Source organism: Camelus bactrianus, chromosome 2, assembly GCF_048773025.1.
Source record: "Camelus bactrianus isolate YW-2024 breed Bactrian camel chromosome 2, ASM4877302v1, whole genome shotgun sequence".
Taxonomy (NCBI): domain Eukaryota; kingdom Metazoa; phylum Chordata; class Mammalia; order Artiodactyla; family Camelidae; genus Camelus; species Camelus bactrianus.
The window spans coordinates 107,899,133-107,921,656 of NC_133540.1; the positions used below are offsets into that span (position 1 = coordinate 107,899,133).

The 22,524-nt window shown below is 37.0% G+C and overlaps 1 long non-coding RNA gene across 3 annotated transcripts in view; it reads right to left on the reverse strand.

The window, feature by feature from the left end:
* Positions 1 to 13,785: 13,785 nt before the first annotated feature.
* The window catches only part of LOC105074947 (uncharacterized), a 30,710-nt gene continuing 21,971 nt past the window's right edge, over positions 13,786 to 22,524 (reverse strand). For 2 of the 3 annotated variants that reach the window (XR_006727468.2, XR_006727469.2), the window contains exons 2-3: positions 14,359 to 14,477; positions 13,786 to 14,252 (exon numbers count right to left, since the gene is read on the reverse strand). This is a non-coding gene — a long non-coding RNA (uncharacterized LOC105074947). Of the gene's footprint in view, positions 14,253 to 14,358; positions 14,478 to 17,902; positions 18,414 to 22,524 lie in introns of those variants that run through there. The other variant, XR_006727467.2, reaches the window with a different exon arrangement.

Consider the following 22,524-nt stretch of genomic DNA (forward strand, 5'->3'; position numbering starts at 1 on the left):
CCATCACTCTAGAAAAAAGGTGAATTTTATCTTATGTGTATTACATCTCAATAAAGAAGTTATTAAAAAAGAAAGAAAAAATATCAGTCTGTAATCCAGAAAGAACTATAGGCTGAGCCAGATGACCCGTTTCTCTTAGGTTTATAGAATCCTATCTGAAACAGTGCAAAAGAGTGTGAATTTTTAGTATCTGAGGCAATGGGTAATTATTGAAAGATTTTGGTTAAGGCAATGATATACTGAAATTGTGTATTAGGAAGATTAATACTGGCAGCTCTCAGTAGGCTGGATTCGAACAGAGGGGGACTGGAAGAAGGAAGCCTTCTTAGGTAGCTGTTAAAATATTCTAGAACAGTGGTTCCCAAATGCTGTCCAACAGCATCAGTATCAGCTGGAAACTTGTTAGAAATGCAAATTCTTGGTTCCCACCTCAGAGCTACTGAATCAGAAACTCTAGCTTGTGGTCCAGCAATCCATGTTTTAATAAATCCTCCTGGTGACTCTGATGCAGGGAAATATTTGAGAACCACTGCTCTAAGAGAAAGGTAATGAGTACCTGAAAGAAGTGGTAATGATGTGAATGGAAAAAAATCTTATGATGTGTAGGTAATATATTTCCAGCCAACTATTTGGAAATAAAGGCAAGAGGAAGGAAGCAAAGAAAATTTACAGATTTCCTTTAGTATCATTTACAGAAATAGGGAGGAAAGGAAGAGGTGTAGGTATAGGAAGAAGACAATGAGTTCAGATGTTTACATTCTGAGCTGATTTATGAAGCAGACACTGTTAATTGCCTACCCAAATTGATTTCCCTCACCTGCACCACCCTTCTCCTTGGCCAAGTCCCTTTTTGTTCAAGTGTTCATCCTCCATGTGGCCATGTGTCCAAGGGAGTCTGGGCCCCTCCTAAGACCCAAAAGGTGACTCTTGATTGGCCTAATAGTCACAGTTGTCTTCTTTAGGTTAGATATGAGTATGTGCTGTAATTCTGGCCAGTAAGCAATGAGGGGAAATCTGTGGGCAGTCTTAGGTGGGAGAAGGAGGCTTCCTTAAAAGGACATAAAGCAGGGTCATTTGTTTTTCCCTGCCTTTGGGAAACACAGAGCTGGAAGCACAACAGCCATCTCATGACAGTGAGAGTACTATTTAACAAGTGTTCTGGAAGTTCTAGACAGTTCCAAATTCCAAGGAATAAAAGGGACGTTTTGAACACTTACTTAATGCCAGATATGGGTCAGGTACTTTACACATGTGGCTAAGTTATTAAAATGTAAATTAACTCTTAATCTCATAATAACTTCATTTTGCAGATGAGGAAACAAACATGGCAAGTTAAATAACTTGCCCAATAGTAAGTTAAATACTAGGAACTGAAAAAGACAAGATTCCCACAGGTCTTTTGATTCCAGAGCCTACACCCATAAATTCTATGCTCAATTACAATAATCAGAAAACAGGGGACAAAATTATAATTATTTGTAGATACTATGACTACTTATAAAAGAAAGAAAAAATATCAACTGAAACATTTTAGAAATATTGAATGCAGTACATGTAAAAATTAATTAAAATAAATCTCAATTAAATAGAACTGGGAGATTAGAATGAGAAGTTCTCTTGCTCTGCTTGTCAGCAGAGCCCAATAGGAAGGAGAAAGATTCCTCTTCTTCCCTAGCAAGGACTCCACCAATGAAAAGCCACAGACTCTTTATTTACTATAGCCCTCCCAAATTCCTTTTCTCCTCTATAAAACTGTTTTTCTCTTGCCATAATGGGGACTGCATGTGGTTGCAGACCCCAAATTGTACTTCTTTACTGATCACAAATAAACTCATCTTTGCTGGAGAAATATCTGGCAGTCTAGGTCAACATTTTGGTGACCCATACAGGGACCAAAGAAGACCCCCAAAGGATCTGGGGCCAGTGAGGAAACAGGTGCAGTGCCCACAAATTGAGCCCATTGTGCCGACTGCTTTTCTCACTGACCCTGGAGTTTGGAGGTACATATTTCTCCTGGATCCAAACTCACATCCTCTTTGCATTTCGAACCTCTCCAGGCTTTCTTCAGGATCTATTTTAAGGTTTTGTCTTCCTGGTTAAGGCTTGTTTCTGTTCAAGTACTTATTTGGGACTTCATTCTGATTTTAAGATCAGACTGTTTGAACTGAAGCTAGCTGAAAATGCCTTCAGCCCAATCCTTTGGAAACAGGGGCTGGTTCATAAAAACTGCCAAGTTTTTCAGCCTTTAGTCTATTCCAAAAAAATAGGCTATTCTCTGGAAACTGACTGAAAAACCCTTTGGCCTGGCTTCTCCAGGACCAAGCTGTTTCCTTAGAATTGACTGTGATTAGCTTGCAAGCTATTTGAAAGTTATTCTTTCACTCTAGAGAAAAACCTCTGAGAAACAAGATCCTAGTTATCTAAATTGAGGGTGCTCCATCTTACAAGGTACCAGCTGATTTTATGTTTAAAAACCATGGTCCTTGCTCATGCACATTTCTAACTAAATGGACTGACCTGACCAAATATCAGAATATCAATGGCATTATGGGGAACATTTGAAATTCTTGAATTTAATTTCCTTAAAGCCATATTAAATTACAATAGCTCAGACATTTCCAGAACTGAGTGGAATGCTTAATTTCCATTGGCATTTTGAGGCTTCTCAACATTATCAGGAGTCTGAATTGCCTCTGTAAAACAAAATTTTAAGATAAACTGAGGCAGACAATTAAAGAAGGGTACAATGGCTCCCAAAGTTTAAGGCTCTTCTTCCTTGGCTTCTATGTCTCTGGCTCCACCTCCAGTGCCATCTTCTCTCTCTCTCTAGATTCCTTGTGGCTAACTTCACCCCTGGTGCCATCTTCCCACTTCCCTTCTATGCCATCTATGTCTCCTCTATACCCTGAAAGTCTCCCAAACAAATTCTCTCACCAAACTTCCCCTTTTCTCTGAAACTCTCCCTAGTCCCTTTTCCTCTGAACTTGTCAGAACCTGTCCTTTTAAGATTAAGCCTTCTGAGAATCCAAACGGTAAATCCTTAATTTCTTATATTCCCTGTACTTAGGCTGAACTGCAAGTCATAGTCAAATATTTTCCCAAAGTAACTGAAGATCCTCATAATTTGCTGAGGAATTAAATATATTCATTTAAACTTATCAACCTGGTTTCTCTGACTTATAGCAGCTAATTCATATGATTGTTGGTGAAGGCCAGGCCTAGCATTAGATGAAAACTGCTAATTGGGAAAATCCTGAAAGGTCTCTATAATTATAACCGGAGACCAATCTGCTAACTTATTATATGATCAGACTCTGGCAAGCTAGGCAACTTCATCAAGCAATTCCTAGAGCTTTTCCAAAGTCTATTGATTGGAACAAAATTTAGGCTTACACACAAAAATCTAATGAGTCTGTTAATGACTATTACAATTGCCTTTAGATTACTTTTAAAGAAAATTCTGGTTTTCCATCAGATGTTGATTCCATCCAGGTAGTTTTTTTTTTTTTTTTCTTTTTCTTTTTTTTTTCCTCACTTTTTTTAAATTGAAGTACAGTCTATTACAATGTGTCTGTCTCTGGTGTACAGCACAATGTCCCAGTCATGCGTGTACACACATATATTCATTTTCATATTTTTTCCATTAAAGGTTATTACAAGATATTGAACATAGTTCCCTGTGCTATACAAAAGAAACTTTTTAAAAATCATTTTTATATATAGTGGCTAACATTTGTAAATCTCAATCTCCAAAATTTATCCCCTCCCACCCCCTTTTCCTGGTAACCATAAGATTGTTTACTAAGTCTGTGAGTCTGTTTCTGTTTTATAGATGAGTTCATAGTATCCCCCCCCCCTTTTTTTTAGATACCACATATGAGTGATAGCATATGGTATTTTTCTTTCTCTTTCTGACTTACTTCACTCAGAATGACTTTCTCCAGGAGCATCCATGTTGCTGCAAATGGCATTATTTTATTCTTTTTTATGGCAGAGTAATATTCCACCATATAAATATACCACAACTTCTTTATCCAGTCATTTGTTGATGGACATTTAGTTTGCTTCCATGTCTTGGCTATTATATATAGTGCTGCTATGAACATTGGGGTGCATGTATCTTTTCAACTTAGGGTTCCCTCTGGATATATACCTGAAGTGGGATTGCTGGATCATATGGTAAGTCTATTTTTAGTTTTTTGAGAAATCTCCATACTGTTTTCCATAATGGCTGCACCAAACTACATTCTGCACCAAACAACAGTGTAGGAGGGTTCCCTTTTCTCCACATCCTCTCCAGCATTTATCGTTATTGGACTTTTGGATGATGACCATTCTGACTGGTGTGAGTTGATACCTCATTGTAGTTTTGATTTGCATTTCTCTGATACAGTGATATTGAGCATTATTTCATATGTCTATTGGCCATTAGTATGTCTTCATTAGAGAAATGCTTGTTTAGGTCTTCTGCCCATTTTTGGATTGGGTTGTTTGTTTTTTATTATAAGCTGTATGAGCTGTTTATATATTCTGCAAATTAAGCCTTTGTCAGTTGCATCATTTGCAAATATTTTCTCCCATTCTGTAGGTTGTCGTTTTGTTTTGCTTATGGTTTCCTTTGCTGTGCAAAAGCTTATGAGTTTAATTAATCAGTCCCATTTGTTTATCTTTGCTCTTATTTTCATTGCCTGGGTAGACTGCTCTAGGAGGACGTTGCTAAGATTTATGTCAGAGAATGTTTTGCTTATGTTTTCTTCTAGGAGATTTATTGTGTCTTGTCTTACATCCAGGTAGCTTTTAACTCTATGTTTACTAGTGGGCTGAATTGGGACCTTAAGTAAAAAGAACTAGGGTGGAAGGTGAAACTGTGTCACTCCAGATTTAGTTAATCTGGGAAATCAGCTCTCTCACACTCTAGATGAGTCACCTGAAAGGAAGGCCACCCATATTCTTAATCTTCAACTCCAACAAATGAAGGCTCTAGCCCTATACCCAGCCTTTCCAACATCCTCTCAATTTTCAGTCATGGGGCTCCAAGGAACTACAGGGGATCTTCCAAATCTTCTCTCTTAATTAGCTTGGAAAAGCATTTTTCCAGACTGGGGATTAATCTCTTCCAGTCTTAACTGACACTGGCACCACACTCTTGGTGCCTGACCCAACTACTACAAATTAGCCCTTGCCTTAGAGCCTAAGACAGTTCAAATAGTGTGGATCCCTAATAAACCTCCAGAAATTCCTGTCTCTGAACCTATTCCCATTTGTTTAGGCCCTTTGAGAGATACATACCCTTTTCTCTTTAGTTTCTCTGCCCGTACCCATTTATTAGGCTGAGATTTCTTAGAGAAATATCATGCCAGAATTTCTCTCTCCCAAAAGGGAGAAGTAATTCTAGAATTTGACAGCAGAAAACCTGGTTAGAGAAGGCCAACAACTGGCCTCAGAAAAGGAAAGAGAAGATTGGAAATTCAACAATTGTTGACTTGATAGAAGGAAAAAGCTCTGGTTGGTACCAGATAACAACCCAGTACCCTAAACCAGAGACTCTAAAATTCCTGTTCCCCACCATTGTACATGAAATAAACTGTTGATCTACTGACAAAATGATAGCCTTTTTGAACCAATATTGGTGGGGAAATATTAACAAGGATGCAAAAAGTATCTAACTTGTCCCAGTTACTTGAAGTACAACCTAGGGAAGCCTGTTCATACTGACCCAGGCATTTTAAATTGCCCAATGGATCATTCCAAGTCTGGCAAATGGATTTTGTACAACTTCCTTCTTCTCATGGGTACAAATATATTTGTAGTCATGGTCTGTATGTTTTCACACTGGATTGAAACCACTCTTACGTATCATACAGAATAGTTTCACTGGCCAAAAAAATTCTTTGTGAATGAAGAGATGAATAAGTGATTGGCTGTGATAAGGCCACATGGTGGTCATGATCATCAGCTCTGAAACAAGATTGCCTCAGTTTGAATCTCATCACCCCACTTACTAGCTGTATGATCTTGGACAAATGACTTAACTTCTCTGTACTTCAGCTTCCCTATCTGAAATAGCTGTAATTGTAGTTACCTCATAGGATTGTTATGAAGATTTTAAATCTAGCAGACTTCTACTTCCAGGAAGAAATGGAACAGCTGTACTTTTCCCTATTCCTTCTGTTAAGTGCAACTAAAATCCCTGAATATATTGTATAAAACAAAATATAAGACCCTAGGAAGTGGAGAGGGGAAAGCATACCAGCTAAAGATGTCAGGACACAAGGAATAACATAGTGGTGAGTTCCTTGGGTTTTCTTTTCACTAGATATATTCCAGACTGGGTACTGGAGAAGCCAGCAGCTTGGAAACACCAATGGTCACAGACCGAAAAAAAGCCCAAGAAAAGCGTGCTCTCTCTCTCTAACTGAAAGACCAGGAAAGGGGCAGTCTAGCATGTCAGAAAATCTTTAAACAATAACTGCTCTACTTTAGACAAACATCACAGAAAAAAAACTTCAATTCCACCTACACAGTCTCCTGCAAAGGCACAGTGGGGAGCCAAGGTTTCCAGTCTTTCCAGGCTATAATGAGTCACCCCAAACACTCTGCCAGGATAGTAACAGAGAAAGCCAACTGGAGAGCCATGTCTTTCATGTCTGCTTGCTGGTAAAGAGCACCAGATACCCCCACCTCTACCCCAGGTGTCAGTGGAGGCCATATGGGGGGCCTAGACTTTCATCTGCACCCAAGGCACCCCTCCTCCTCCTCGCCTAGTGATGTCAGAGTAAGCCCAGTAGAAAGCCAGGACTTCCACCATCCATCAGTTCTAACAACGCCATACACATCTCCACAGAGTTGGCAGAGATCACAGAGGGAGCCAGAACTCCCACCTCCACTCACCAGTAACGAACTGCCCCTTCCTCCACCCAGGGTAATACAGAGGAGTACCAAAACTTTCACCTGCATCTGGCACTGATGAGGTAGCAACCCCTGCCCTCTTTCCGCTCCCCTCCTCCAGAGCAGTGTCAGAGGAAGCTTGCTAAAACACAAGATCTAAATAAGATCTAGAGTCTTATTATAAGATTCCAAATGCCCAGGTTTCAACAAAAAAAATCATTCATTATAAATACCAAAAACAAAGAAAATCGCAAAGTGAACGAGAAAAAGACAATTAACAGATTCTAACATCAAGAGGACACAGATATTAGAATTACTTGACAAGAATTTTAAAGTAGCCATCAATAAGCAATTATAAGAATACTTGAAACAAAGAAAAAACAAATTTTTAGCAAAGAAGTAAAGTCTTAGAAAAAAAGAAACAAGATATAGAGTAGAACCAAATGGAAATTTAGAGCTAAAAAATACAATAACCAAAATAAAAATCCTAATGGATGAGCTCAACAGAAGAATGGAGAGGACGGAATAAAGAAGCGGTGGACTTGAAGATAGAATAGAAATTATCCATTCTGAACAACTGAGAAAATTGTTTTTTTTTTTAAAGAGGAACAGAATCTTGAGGACTTGTGGGACTATAAAAAAAAAAACTAACATTCATATTATCAGAGTCCTGAAAGGAGAGGAGGTAGAGCAGGGCTGAAAAAGCATTTGAAGAAACAATGGCTGAAAACTTCCCAAATTTGGCAAAAAACATAAACATACAGTTTATGATTATATTGACTGAACTCTGAACAAGATTCTTAAATCCATGTCAAGGCACATCATAATCAATTGTCTGAAAACAGAAGCTAAAGAAAGATCTTGAAAGCAGTCAGAGAGAAATGAAACATTACCTATAGGGGAAAATAATTGGAATAATAGCAGATTTCTCATCAGAAACCACAGAGGCCAGAAGGAAGTGGCACAACACTTTTGAACTGTTGAGAGAAAAGAACTGTCAACTGAGAATTCTATGTTCAGAGACAATATCCTTCAGAAATGAAGGATTAATTGAGATATCCTCAATTAGGAAAACTAAGGAAACTAAGAGACTATGACACCAAATTCACCAAATTAGACCTACCCTACAAGAATGGCCAAAGGAAGTTCTCCTCTAAACAGAAAGGAAATGATGAAAGAAAAAAATCTTGGAATATCAGAAAGGAAGAAAGAATATGGAAAGAGAAAAAATATAGGTAAATACAACAGATTTTCCTTGTCTTGGGTTTTCTAAGTTATGTTTAGCAGTTAAAGCAAAAATTATAACACTGCCTACTGTGGTTCTCAATGTATGCAGAGGAAATATGTAAGGCAATTATATTTATAAATGGGGGAGGATAAAGTGACATAAAAGGAAGTAAGGTAAAATGTCAGCACCAATAAGTTTAAATGTGGTTATACAAATCTCCATTATGTGAGAAAATTACATAAAACTAAACATACACATTGTAGTGATGTCAAATTCCTAGTTTTGTTATTGTACTATAATTATGTAAGAGGTAACTATTGGGAGAAACTGAGTGAAGGGTACATGGGACCTCTCTGTACTATTTTATCAACTTCTGTGGACCTATAATTATTTCTAAATTAAAAGCAATTAAGGAGGGAGGGTGTAGCTCACGTGGTAGAGTGCATGCTTAGCATGCTTGAGGTCCTGGGTTCAATAGCCAGTACCTCCTCTAAAAATAAATAAACCTAATTACCTCTCCACACCAAGATAAAATAAAATAAGATGATACAATAGTAAATAAATAAATTAAATGTTTTTTTAAAAAGATTTTAAAAGCTATTAAAAAGTTAACATACATAGAGCAATTAGAATCGTTCCTATTATACAGTAAGCACTAAAAGTGTGCTACCATTATTAAGCCACATTTGCAAGCACATTGTGAGTCAAGCATCATTAGGCCAAACCACTTAAAATCATACTGTCCATTGCCACTTCCTTGGTTCTACTACTTAACTTCAGGCAAGTTTCATAAACAACTCTGAACTTGAGTTTTATACTTTTTGGTAAGGATTAAAGAAGATACTATACTTGAAATAGCTTAGTGTAGAACCTGACACATAGTAGACATTCAGCAAACTTAGGTCGTATTGCCTCTTTCTTCCTCTTTTCCTAAATCATTACTGCAGGGTGGCTTACCCATCTCAATCAACTGACCAGTTCCAAAGCTTACTTCCCTTAGAACCAAAGTCACTCTTTATGAGGCCCAACTTCTCTGTTCTTCCCATGGTTGCGTTAACCATTCTTCACATTCTGAGAGCCTATATATTTCTATACTTTATCTAAAATAATTTGATTTGGGTTTATAACATTTACAACCACTAATACATTCCTCATAGCTAAAGTGGCAGTAAGTTAATCTGCTAAAGTAAATTACTTAAAATAGGAAGTAGTGTTGAATTAAATAATTGAAATTGAATTTCATGGCCAGAAGTTCTTCTAGAAATAATTTAGCCCAAATTTCCCTCCCTACTTCTCTTGCATTTCAAGATTAAGAAGCTCCCAGAGAAGTTCACCCAAGCTTGCCAAAGTCATGCAGGTAACTAGTGCTTGGAACCAAGACTAGAACCTCAGCTCCTGAGGCTGTGATACCACTACCCTGTGCTGTAGGGAAGTGAGAGTATAAACCAAAACCAGACACCTCTCTCTGCATTCTATCTGCAGGGCAGTAGTTGCTGTTTAACTTTCATACAACACTGGATGCTCATTTTGACCTTGTAGTCAAGGAAATTTTCCAATTTTTTTTTCACTTGAAATACAAATAAATCCAAGCTCACAATTCTGTTTTTAAGCAGCAGGGTTTTTTAAAGCACATATACTCAATTTTACATTAACCTATATTAAATTACTTTTTGTATCAGCCTTTCTAGGTCTTCTGGCATCTTCTGTCATTTAGCTTATTTTCTATTAAACACCCCCCCCCCATTTTATATTATCTGCAAACTTGATGATGAGCTTCCAATATGCTCATTTATGTGTTAAGTGATTCATGAAAATGTTGAACAGGATAGGGCTATAAAGGCCTTTGACCAACTGATGAAAACTTCTATTTCACCTTTGTATAAATCATTTCAACAAACTGTACTATCATCCAGGCCTCCTTGTCCATGAACATTTGTCAAACGCCTTTAAAAAAATAAGGAAGTATATAAGGTTCACACTACTTTCTTGAACTACCACAGCAGTAAGAGCAGAGATGAATAAAAATGGCCACTACTTGTTGAGTGACCAGGCCAAGGCTTTTTCATATATTATTTTAAATTTAGTCCTCTCAAGAACTCTCTAAGGTAGGAATTATAAATTTTTGTTATGGCAGAAGACTTCAGGTTCCCTAGGGCATACATGCGTGTGGTCTAGGTAACCACGTATTTTTTTTAAATATTGTTGTTTTACTGACTGGTGAGAAAGAAGAAATATACCTGGAGAGGCTGTGGAGAAAGTGGTGGGGTGTTGTTATTGTTATCTTGAGGGAGTTAAAAGTGAAGGAGAAGACGTAGATTCCCTAGGGGAGGAATTTTAGATGAAGCGTCAAGTGAGATAAGGGGATTTTTATGAAGTTTCTGTTGTGTCATGTATAAGATAATCCCCATTATTTATCAATGCCTTCAAAGTTTGAATTGTTATTGTTGTTTTATGATAAGACCAGTGTATGAAATTGGTCTCCAGGAAGGCCCTGGAATTACATTTGGGTTACATGACAGACTGGAGAAGTTAAGTGTCCGAGTCTCACTTTTGGTAAGTGGTGGAGCTGGGAATGGATTTCAGCCTCATTCCACACCAAGGCCCACTCTCTTCCCTCCTATGACCCTGCAGGGGTCAGACCAGGGAAAGTAGCAACCCTGTCAGAAAGATCCACCTATTCCTTATTGAATTCAAGCTGAACCTTGTTTTCACCACTTTTCTAAAGACTCACAAATCCTTTGTTTAATTATCTATTCCAGAATTTTGCCAAGGGAAAATGTGCTCACAGGCTTATAGTTTCTTCTTTTGGAAAATGGGGGACATTTGTCTATGTCCAGTAACTGGCATTTCTCCTGTTCCCAGCAAAGTTACCACCACATTTCAAATTATTTTAGTAAACTGAAGAGGTAAAGTTGTGTTAAGGGGCCAGATGCGTTCTCACATCCTCACCTGTCTTGGATTTAAATTCTCTATTTCCCATGTAGGTCTACCCTTTCTAATTTGGGGACAATTCTCAGTGGTAGAAAATAGAAGTAAAGCAGGAGCTGATGATTTCCGCTTTTTTTTCCTCTGTCTTCTGTTATCATTACACCTTCTGTTCCTTGTTCTTCTTGCTCAGAACATCAATTTTCATGACATTGCCCTTTTATGTATTCTATTAAATACTATAATTATAAGTTAGTATTTTGGGATTAATTTATTAAAATATATCATAGGAAGTTTAGTACAAAACCTTGCTTTTAAAAATAGTTTACCTGTTCCAAAGCATTTTTATAGCTGTTCTCTCATGAAACAATGACTACGAAGTATCCTATTTACAATATTTCCTCTAAAATGTAGAGTTTCAGACAGCAATTCAACAATTTCATTGTTAAAATGGAGGCCTGTGGAGGCCTTTTCCCCCAGCTTTAGAGATATAATTGACACATAACGTTGTGTAAGTTTAAGGTGTACAAATGTGATGATTTGATACACTTACAGACTGCATGGTGATTACCACCATAACATTACCTACTACCTCCATCCTGTCATGTATTTACCATTTGTTTTTGTGGTGAGAACATTTAAGATATATTCTCTTAGCAACTTTCAAGTATATAATATGGTATTATTAGCTATAATCACCATGCTGGCCATTAGACTCCCAGAACTTGTTAATCTTACAATTGAAAATGTGTACCCTTTGACCAATATCTCCTCATTTCCCACATCCTGCAGCCCCTATCACTCTACTTTCTGTTTCTCTGAGTTTGGCCTTTTTAGATTGAACTGGAGGCCCTTTTAAGTGGTAGGAATAGAAATTGAGTCCATCTCTCAGAAAGTACAACATGATAATGCAGGAAAAAGAAGAGACACTATATTAATAACAGGAGTTTTCTTTAGACCATTTTCCCCCCTTCCAAGTTATTCATTCTCTCTGGGGAGGTAAACTACCTTTGTAGCCTAATACTTGATTTGAATTTCCATAGCTGTTCTATTAGAAAAAGGTATTTACATCATTTTGTATTTCCCCAAATAGCTAGCAAGAAACCCTCTTTAAAGCAAGTGGTTAGGTTCTACGTTCAATTGTTTCATTTATGTGATTTTGAAACTCAAAAGTGGTGACTCAGAGCTGACTCTTTGGGTGGGCATATTAGAATTCAGCCACTGAAAAGTTTATGCTTGGCATTTTGTGTCTTCTCTGCCTTGCCTAAATTCTCTTAATGTGGCAGGATTTTCAGTTCACTTCAGTGAACTGTTCTAGAGCAGCTGCCCATGTAGTGCCTATCCTTTGCACTGGATTACAACTATGAGGCAGTCTCTGCCTTTAAGGCACTCACAGCCTAGTTGGGATGACAGCCATGTCAGAAAATAATACAACAGTGTGTGATGTGTGAAACAAGTGAAGTATGTGCTAAGGAGTGAAATAGTGCAAAGGAGAATATTCTCATTGTGAGGTGCAGGAAAGTGTCACAGAACACCAGTGTAGTCACCACATATGAAAGAATGAATAGGTATGCAGCAGGGACATTCCAGACAACAGACACGCCATATAAAGAACATGATGTGTACAGAAACAAAGATGTGACCAATATTCTAGTGCAATGTGTAGGTGGAATGTGGGGTCCAGATTGTGATTTATGCCATGCAAAGGAATTTGAACTTTGTCCTGGATGAGAGGTTTTTTGGGGGGGGCGGGGAGGGAGGTAATTAGGTTTGTTTGTTTGTTTATGTATGTATGTATGTATGTATGTATGTATGTATGTATGTATGTATGTATGTATTTATTTTTTAGAGAAAGTACTAGGGATTGAACCCAGTACTTTGTGCACACAAAGTATGTGTTCTAGCACTTTGAGTTATACCCTCCTCCGGGATGAGACGGTTTTGAGTCGGGAAATGACTGGTCAGGGAGAAGTCTTTGAAAATCATCGTGGCAGTAATACGGAGGACGGCTTGTAGAGGGCTTGGCTCTAGGCAGGATCGCCAGTTAGACTATTGTATTAGTTTAGGCCCTGACCGAAGTATTGGTACTGAAAAAAGAGTGAATGCCAAAATTTAAGCAGACTGGGAGGTTACATTAACAGGACTTGGAGATAGTTTTGATGTGGGAAAGGAAGCAGATAAAATGGCTCGAAACCAGATTTCTGGTTTGTGGTTTGGACAGCTTTTTGAGATTTCGTAACTAATATCCCTGCTTCAGGCCTTCCCACTCTGCCGTCTCACACAGCAGTCTAAGCGATTTTCCCCTCTTTTTCACTTTGTGAAATTTCAGTTGAAAGAATAGTACTATGAATACTGACATAGCTTTCATCTCGATGCACCATTTGGTAACATTTTGCCACATCTGGGCTCTTTCCTGCCCCCTCTTCTCCTCCTCCCCTTCCTCCTCTCTCCCTTGGGCCCTCTGCCATGGATTTGTGTTGTCAATTTAGCTAAGCTGTAACTACATTTTTCCAGAATTCACTTCTCTGCAAAGTGTTAAGAATTGTAAAGAGTCTTTAGATTTTACCCACTTAAAAGTCTGCCACAGTTCATAGATCTGGCAGAAGACACGAGACTACCAGGTTACAAACAGAGGGTTCTATTACTCACAGCAGAGCAGGCAGCATAAGCTTCTTATTCATACAGCTCCTTCTGTCATCATTCCACCCCACCCCGCAAAACAAACAAACAAACAAAGAAACAAAAAAACTCCCAATCTTTTATTATGGACTGCAAGCAAATCCGTCCAACCTTTGCCTTGGAAGGTGATATTATCATATTATTGTCTTATTATACCAGAAAGTAAACAAATCTGCACTCTGTCCCAATGGAAAACCCTCTCTCTTTCTTTCAAGAGAAATATTTTTTTAAAAGATGTTTCAGAATAAAGTCTGACATTGTCTTTGCTCTCAAGGTGTACAGGAAAATGAGAGAACCATGAAGAACTGTTGCCCAACACATAGCTCCAGGACCATGAGGGATTTTTTACATGAGAGTTAGAAGGCAGAAACGAAGAGCAGCCATCTTTTAAAACTTGTACTGTCAGTGCAGAACACCAGCAAGTGTTACAGTTGTCTGTTATCTGCTGTCTCACCCAGCTAGTGTGGGGCAACTGCCAGACTTACAGCAACTCTAGCTCCCACCAATTCTCCTCCATCAGCTTCTCCAGCTCCTGGGGAGGGTGACAGGATAACTCTTAGATAAAAGGCACCAGCTTTATTCCTTGCATTATACCCCCATCATTAAAGTTGGAAACTTGGAGGTGATGAAAGACCTACCTGAGTTCCTGTCCACCCTGTTGATGTCCAGCTCAACCCCAGTTTTCAGTTTGTTCTTGCTTCCCCCAGTTCACATCCATCTTTCTTTCCTGAGTTCCTGCCCTATGGACTACAGCCTCCTGAAACAGACACAGAAGCAACAGCCTTATATATATCAGTCAAGATAGTGTAGTATTGGCATACAAATCACTAAATATATCAATAAAACAAAACAGAGAGCCCTAAAATAGATCCACACTCATAAGATGGCTTTTTTCTTTTTTCAAAATTAACTTGTAATGTGTTTTCTTTTAAAAAAATTTTTTTTTATTGAAGTGTAGTTGATTTACAATGTTAGTTTCAGGTGTACAGCAAAGTGATTCAGTTATACATATACATACATATATATTTTTGTCTTTTTAGATTCTTTTCCATTATCTATTATTACAAGAAATTGAATATAGTTCACTGTGCTATACAGTAGATCCTTGTTGTTTATCTATTTTATATATAGTAACGTGTGTCTGTTAATGCCCAACCCCTAATTTTTCCCTCTCTGCCCTTTCCCCCCATGGTAACCATAGTCTGTTTTCTATGTTCATTAGTCTGTTTTGGGGTTGTAAATAGAATTTGTATCATTTTTTTTAGATTCTACATATAAGTGATATCATATTTGTCTTTCTCTGTCACTTAATATGATCATCTCTAGGTCCATCCATGTTCCTGCAAATGGCATTATTTCATTCTTTTTTATAGTTGAGTAGTATTCCACTGTATATGGAATTCTTTATCCAGTCATCTGTTGATGGAAGGATCATTTTATTTTTGACAAAGGCATCAAAACAATTTAATGAAGAAAGGAAAGTATTTCAACAAATAGTGTTGAAATAATAAATATCCAAAATTGTTTGGGCTATTTTAGTTTCTTGCATTTCCATATAAAATTTAAAATCAGTTTGTCCTTTTCTCTAAAAGTCTTCAGGGATTTTGATTAAGATTACATTGGCTCTATAGACCAATTTGGGGATAACTGGCAATTTTGGGTCTTCCAATTCATGAATAAGGGTTTTTTTTTATTATTATTTATATCCTTAATTTCTCTCAGTCATGTTTTACTCTTTTTCAATGAAGAGGTCTTGGACAACTTTTCTTAAATTTATTCCTAAATATGTTATTTTTAAATGCTATTGTAAATAGTATTTAAAATTGTTTATGTTCCAATAGTTTGTTGCTAATATATTGATGTACAATTGATTCTCTAGTTGGCTTCCCTGCTAAATTTTTAAATTAATTATAGCACTTTTTGGTATATTTCCTAGGATTTTCAGTGGAAGCAATCAATAACCAATTTGCAAATGGAAATAGTTGTACTTCTTCCTTTTAAATCTCTATTATCCTTTTTTTCCCTCACCTTATTGCTTTAGCTAAGAGCTCTAATACAATAATAATAGAAGTGAATGTGGGTATCCTATCTTTATGCCCAATCTTAGAGGGAAAGCATTCCCTAGTCCACCATTAAGTATGATACTAGCTGCAGTATCTGTACATGTTTCTACAGACTGAGGAAGCTCTTTTCTGTTCTTCATTTGATGAGAATTTATGTTATAAATGGTTACTGAGTTTTATCAAATGCTTTTTCTGTGTTGATAGGAGATATATATAGCTATATATATTTATAGATCTAGATCTATGTGTCTATGTATTTATATATCTATATTTATGTATCTGTATAGATACATCTGGAGCACCCTTTCTGTACAGCTTGTTCCTCTCTAGTGCACTGTCCCAGAGATTTTAGCCAACTCAGAGGCCATAAACTCTCATATCAGCCTCCTGAGTTCAGTAGGACCTCTGTCCTCTGCTCAGACTCAAGCTCTGCACTATACTTAGGAAACTGCCCCCAGACAGAGAGCTGGTGTATGCTGTTTATTGTCTGAAAGTAGTTGCTGAATATGTTTTGTGCAGTTTTACAGTTGATTATTCCACTATGACTGGTAGTGGAAGTCAAATGCAGCAACATTTCAAAAATGCTTTTCTCTTTCTCTTAATTATGGAATAACAGGCTTCTTTTTTTTCTTGTGTATTACTTTTTTGTATTTTCCAATTTACATCAATGAAAAAGTTTTCTCTGTATTTAGGAAAACCCCACAGCTTTAAATATATGCATATTTCTTTTTTACACCTATAATTATCTTGCTTCTACCCTGGGGAGGATACACTCTACTTTGAAGGTCAACATTGGATCCTGGTATTGAGTTGAAAAGATCATTAACTAGGAGAACAGTTAGAAAACAAACATTGCACCAACGAATTGGGACACAATGCTTCTCTTCTAGCCTCATGTCTGTATTCCAGGTAGGAATGAGGGTAAAGGTGAAAAGCAAAAGGAAGTATGAATGCCAAATGAGTTTGTACCCATTCTATTGGTAAGGGAGAATAGGTTAATAGATATTGGGTAGACAATTTGAAATCTCTGCATAACAGTTGAGATCTAAGAAATCATCTAGCTCACAGTCATTTTGCAAATGAGAACACTGAGGTCTGGAAAAGTTAGTTTGCCTCTACTCATATAACTTGTTAATGATAACAAATTGGAATAGACAGAGTATGGACTTTTAGTCAAACATTTCTAGAGTCACATTCTGGCTCCACCACTTCCTAATTGTGCAACTTTGGGTCAAGTTATTTAATCTCTCTGAGTCTCAGTTTCTTCATTTTCAAAATGATAGTAATCTTACCTATTTCAATTGATTGTTGTTAGAGTTAAATGTATAGACACAGAGCTAATCCCAAAGAGATGGTTGGTGTTCAATAAATATTATCTCTATATTCTTTCCAGTTATTTGCAAAGCAAGGGCACTGTATACAATAACTCATTTAGAGATTGTTCAGTATACCACTTTGAATAAAGATATTCATAAGACTAAATACTCAAATGATACACTTATTATAAACATTTTAAAGAGTATGCAGGACAAAGAAATAAACATATTTTCATTTATATATGTTTATAATACCTGTGATGGTTAATTTTATGTATCTACTTGACTGGACCTTGGGATGCCTGGATATTATGTCAAACATTATTCTGGGTGTATATGTAAAGGTGTTTCTGGATAAGATTAACATTTTGAATCAGTAGACTAAAACAAATTTCCCCCTAATTTAGTGAATGGGACTTATCTAATCAGTTGAAGGCTTGAATAGAGCAAAAAGCTGACATTCCCTCAAGTAAGGGAGAATTTTTCTTCCCTTCAGGCTCAAACTGAAACATAGGCTTTTCCTGGGCCTCGAGCCTGCCAGCCTCTGGACTGGAACTGAAACATTGGCTTTCCTGGTTCTCAGGCCTTTGAAGTTGGACTGGAACTACACTAGCTCTCCTGGATTCCAGCTTAACTACTCAGCCACCAGACTGTCAGACTTGTTGGCTCCCATAATTACACAGCCAATTCCTTATAATACATCTCTTAATAAATATAAATTAATAAACACGCACACCCCCTAATGATTGTTTCTCTTCAGAACACTAATACTATACCATAGATAAACACATGCACATACTTACTCCTCATTTTTCATAATTGTCAACAAGTAAGAATCCATCAGGGAATGTTTATCCAAATCCACAATAAGTTGAGAAATACTGGGCAACAGCTAACTTCTCACATCTGATAAACCTCTTAAGAATATATCTGCCTCTCTGAGAGCACTGCTCTTATCCAAAAGAACACGGCCAGTTCCAGGAGAAGCAGAGGTGACTCAGGAGCAGCAGAACCAAAGAACACATGTCAGTCAACTCATTCCTAAAAGGGTTACCTTGCGAGAAAGCAATTTTGAACAACCCTTTTGTAACATTTCCTGTTTATGGTGCCCTTAGGCAATCAGCTTTTGCAGTTCTCTATCCATTCCTTTAGTGGTCTTGGAAATACCATGAATCATATATTCATGATCTGTCTCCTCACTGGTTGGTGACCAACGGCAGCTGGATGGGGAATTAATTAAATGGAATATTTTTCTAATCCTGTCATGTGTTTGATCTAAGTGCTATCATCAGCTCAACATTAAATAAATGTTTTATGATTCTGGCTTTTAAATCTTAAAATGGGGATACTAATACTATCTATATATTTATTACATATGGTAGGAAAACTACAAAAAGTAAAATTATTATGAAGTATTATAAAATAATACTCTTACTTTTCAGATGAATTGAAATGTGTGCAAATACAAAATGTTATTGCAGACACTAGAAGGCACTATTTCTCTACTGAGGCAGAAAATGACTATAACACATTTCTTGTGTCTTAAACTCTTGCCCAATTCCTATACAAGAACAAAAAGTGCAGTATGAGAAACTTTATACATTTCTACAATGTACTAAGCAGTGTAAAGAAAACGGAAAAGGAGGGCTAGAGATAAAAAGGACAAAACAAAGAAATGTAAATCCAATTTAAAAAGACAGAAACAAAAAAGCTGCAAAAGACCATAAAGGAGAAAAGGGATAATGAGAATAAAATGAGGTCAAAGCAAGTTTCCTTTATACAATATAATATATGGGAACTGTTTTCCATGTCACAGCTCTTTGTCATGTTATACCAAAAAAACTCTAATTTATAATTACTCAGTGGCTCTCTAGGTCTGCACTGGCTTCCCTTTCCAATCGTCTAGCGCATCTATTTCTCACAACCGCACCTTAACAGGGAGGATAGTGGGAATGCATCAGAATCCATAGTGAAGACAAAGGTGAGTGAGGGGTTTGGAGTTACCATGGAAATGCAAATACTGTTTTGATAATGCTGGCTTGTAGGAAGGAAAATAGACAAATGTTCTACTTATCCCTCCTAAATAATTGTATCTGAATACTTGGTTGAGACAAAGGAATTGAGAGGATTGTGAATGATGGAGAAATAAACTGCCCTGGACTATTTGGTTAGAGGCTTTTTTTAAAATTTAACTTTGGGGCTTAAGTTTGCACAATAGCTTTAGGTTCATTTGCTCTTGGTGGTGGTGGTGGTGTTTATTTTGCTTTCTTTTTCTCTCGTTCGCTGAAGGAATGCATTCTTCACCTTTAATTCTTTTTTCTTTGTATATATATTTATTGAAATATAGTCAGTTTACAATGTTGTGTCGGTTTCTGGTGTACAGCATAATGCTTCAGTCATACATGAATATACATATATTCGTTTTCATATTCTTTTTCACCATAAGTTACTACAAGATATTGAATATAGTTCCCTATGTTATACTGTCTGAACTTGTCATTTATCTATTTCATATATATTATTTAGTATCTGCAATTCTTGAACTCCAATTTATCCCTTCCCACCCTCTTCCCCCTCTGGTAACCATAAGTTTGTTTTCTATGTCTGTGAGTCTGTTTCTGTTTTGTAAATAAGTTCGTTTGTCTTTTTTTTTCAAGATTCCGAATATAAGTGGTATCATATGGTATTTTTCTTTCTCTTTCTGGTTTACTTAAAGGAATCCAGGAGGAGGCAGCACTGAGCTGGCTGGCTGCTTAGGATCTGATCTAGGTTTAATGAGGGAACCCTCTTTAAGATTGGCTTCTACTTTGAGATTAACTTAGATAAGGAGGCAGAAACTGAAAATCGCAGACTTGTACAAATCAAATATTGTACATTTAAGAACCTAGGCAATCAGGTCTGGAGATTCACAGGAAATTTTACTAACTGTGCTTTGAGAACAAGGAAATCAAAGTGGTTTATTTAGCAAATTCAGATGAGAGGTTAAAAAACCGAGCCAAACAATTTCTCAAAAATAAATATTCCATTAAACTATGAGTTCTCAAAGAATCATGTCCTACATCTTTTACATCTCACTTACCTTCATATACACAATGCCTGGCAAATAGCAGGCACTTAATAATGGTATTTGAATGAATGAACATGAAAACATTCTCCTGGAGTTAGGCATTCAGGCTATCAACTGTTGGGTTTTGTTTTGTTTTTTGTTTTTGTTTTTGTTTTTTTCTTTTCCCTGATCTTTTTTAGTCCTTGCTTTCATTGGACCATGCTCTTATGATAGAAAGTATTCTCTTTCTCAGCTCTTACCAGGAGTATCTGAGTCCAAAGACCATAATTGAGGCTGGTGCCAATCTCTGAGTTAGAGAGAGAGAGGAAATTTTTAATGTCCAGTAAATAAATTCGTGATGCCCTCAAGCTCCTTGGAGGAATAGGAAAAAAACGATTGGGAACTTCTTAACTCAACAGGGAGTCGTGATGACAGAAGACACATTCTTTCTTCAATATGAATTTAGACTTTGATTTTCTCAAGAAGAATCACTAATGCAAGCCCTTGAGAGATATACTTACCTTATATATGACCAAGGGACTGGCAGTGTTGCTGCCCACCTGGTTGAAGCTCACAGTTACTTAAGACCAGAGCCATTGAGAATGAGTGCCCAGCTGGTGGAAACTTCTTGCCCAGCAAAGGCAGATTAGTATTGCTATGCAATATAGTCTGCCTTCTTATAGGGACTTGTGCTGACTTCCTTCTACTCTTGTAGTCCCTGTTTGAGACCCTAGGGCTAGCCTAGGGCAGACTGAGGGAGAAGGGTCCATGGGATGAAACTCTTCCTATGGAAGGAACAGGACAGTTTAACCCACCCTCACTCCCCAGGAACAGTGTGGAGTAGTAGGACTGAGTGTCTTTTGGGGGGGGATATATTTTTTTTAATGGTTTTCTTTTCTTTTTATTGAGGTAAAGTCAGCTTACAATGTTGTATCAATTTCTGGTGTACAGCACAATGTTTCAGTCGTATATGAATATACATATATTCATTTTCATATTCTTTTTCACCGTAAGCTACTACAAGATAGTGAATATATTTCCCTGTGCTATACAGTATAAACTTGTTTGTGTATTTTATATATACCAGCGAGTATCTACAAATCTCGAACTTCCAGTTTATCCCTTCCCACCCCCCTCCCTGCTGGCAACCACAAGTCTGTATTCTATCTCTGTGAGTCTGTTTCTGTTTTATATATAAGTTTATTTATCTTTTTTTTTAATTCCACATATGAGTGATATCATATGGTATTTTTCTTTCTCTATCTGGCTTACTTCCCTTAGCATGATGATCTCCAAGTCCAGCCATGTTGCAAGTGGCATTATTTTATTCTTTTTTATAGCTGAGTAGTATTCCATTGTATAAATACACTACAACTTCTTTATCCAAGTCATCCGTTGATGTTTCCATGTCTTGGCTATTATAAATAGTGCTGCTATGAACACTGAGGTACATGTATCTTTTCGACTTAGGGCTCGCTCTGGTATATGCTCAGGAGTGGGGATTGCAGGATTATATGGTGACTCTAGTTTTAGTTTCTTGAGAAATTTCCATAATGTTTTCCACAATGGCTGCACCAAACTACATTTCCACCAATAGTGTAGGAGGGTTCCCTTTTCTCTACATCCTCTCTGGCATTTATCGTTTGTGGACTTTTTAATGATGGGCATTCTGATTGGTGTGAGGTGATACCTCATTGTATTTTTGATTTGCATTTCTCTCATAATTAGTGACATTGAGCACTTTTCCGTGTGCCTTTTTGGCATTTGTATGTCTTCATTGGAGAATTGCTCGTTTAGGTCTTCTGCCCATTTTTGGATTCGGTTGTTTGGTTTGTTTGTTGTTATTATTATGCCATGTGAGCTCTTTATATATTCTGGAAATTAAGCCCTGTCAGTCTCATCATTTGCAAATATTTCCTCCCATTCCATAGGTTGTCTTTCTGTTTTGCTTATGGTATCCTTTGCTGTGCAAAATCTTGTAAGTTTAATTAGGTCCCATTTGTTTAATTTTGCTTCTATTTCTATTGCCTGGGCTGCCCTAGAAGAACATTGCTAAGATTTATGTCAGAAAACGTTTTGCCTGTGTTTTCTTCTAGAAGGTTTATAGTGTCTTGTCTTATGTTTAAGTCTTTAAGCCCGTTTGAGTTTATTTTTGTGTATGGTACGAGGGAGTATTCTAACTTCATTGATTTACATTCAGCTGTCCAATTTTCCCAACACCACTTGCTGAAGAGACTTAAAAACGGAAATTTAATTGGTGCTGTAATTTATACAAATTATGAATAACTTAGAGAAAAAAACAGGTAGAATAAATTATTATGAATTCTTTGTTTGAAGAACTTTTGGTGATTAAAGTCAAGTAAGCTGCTTAATTTTCAG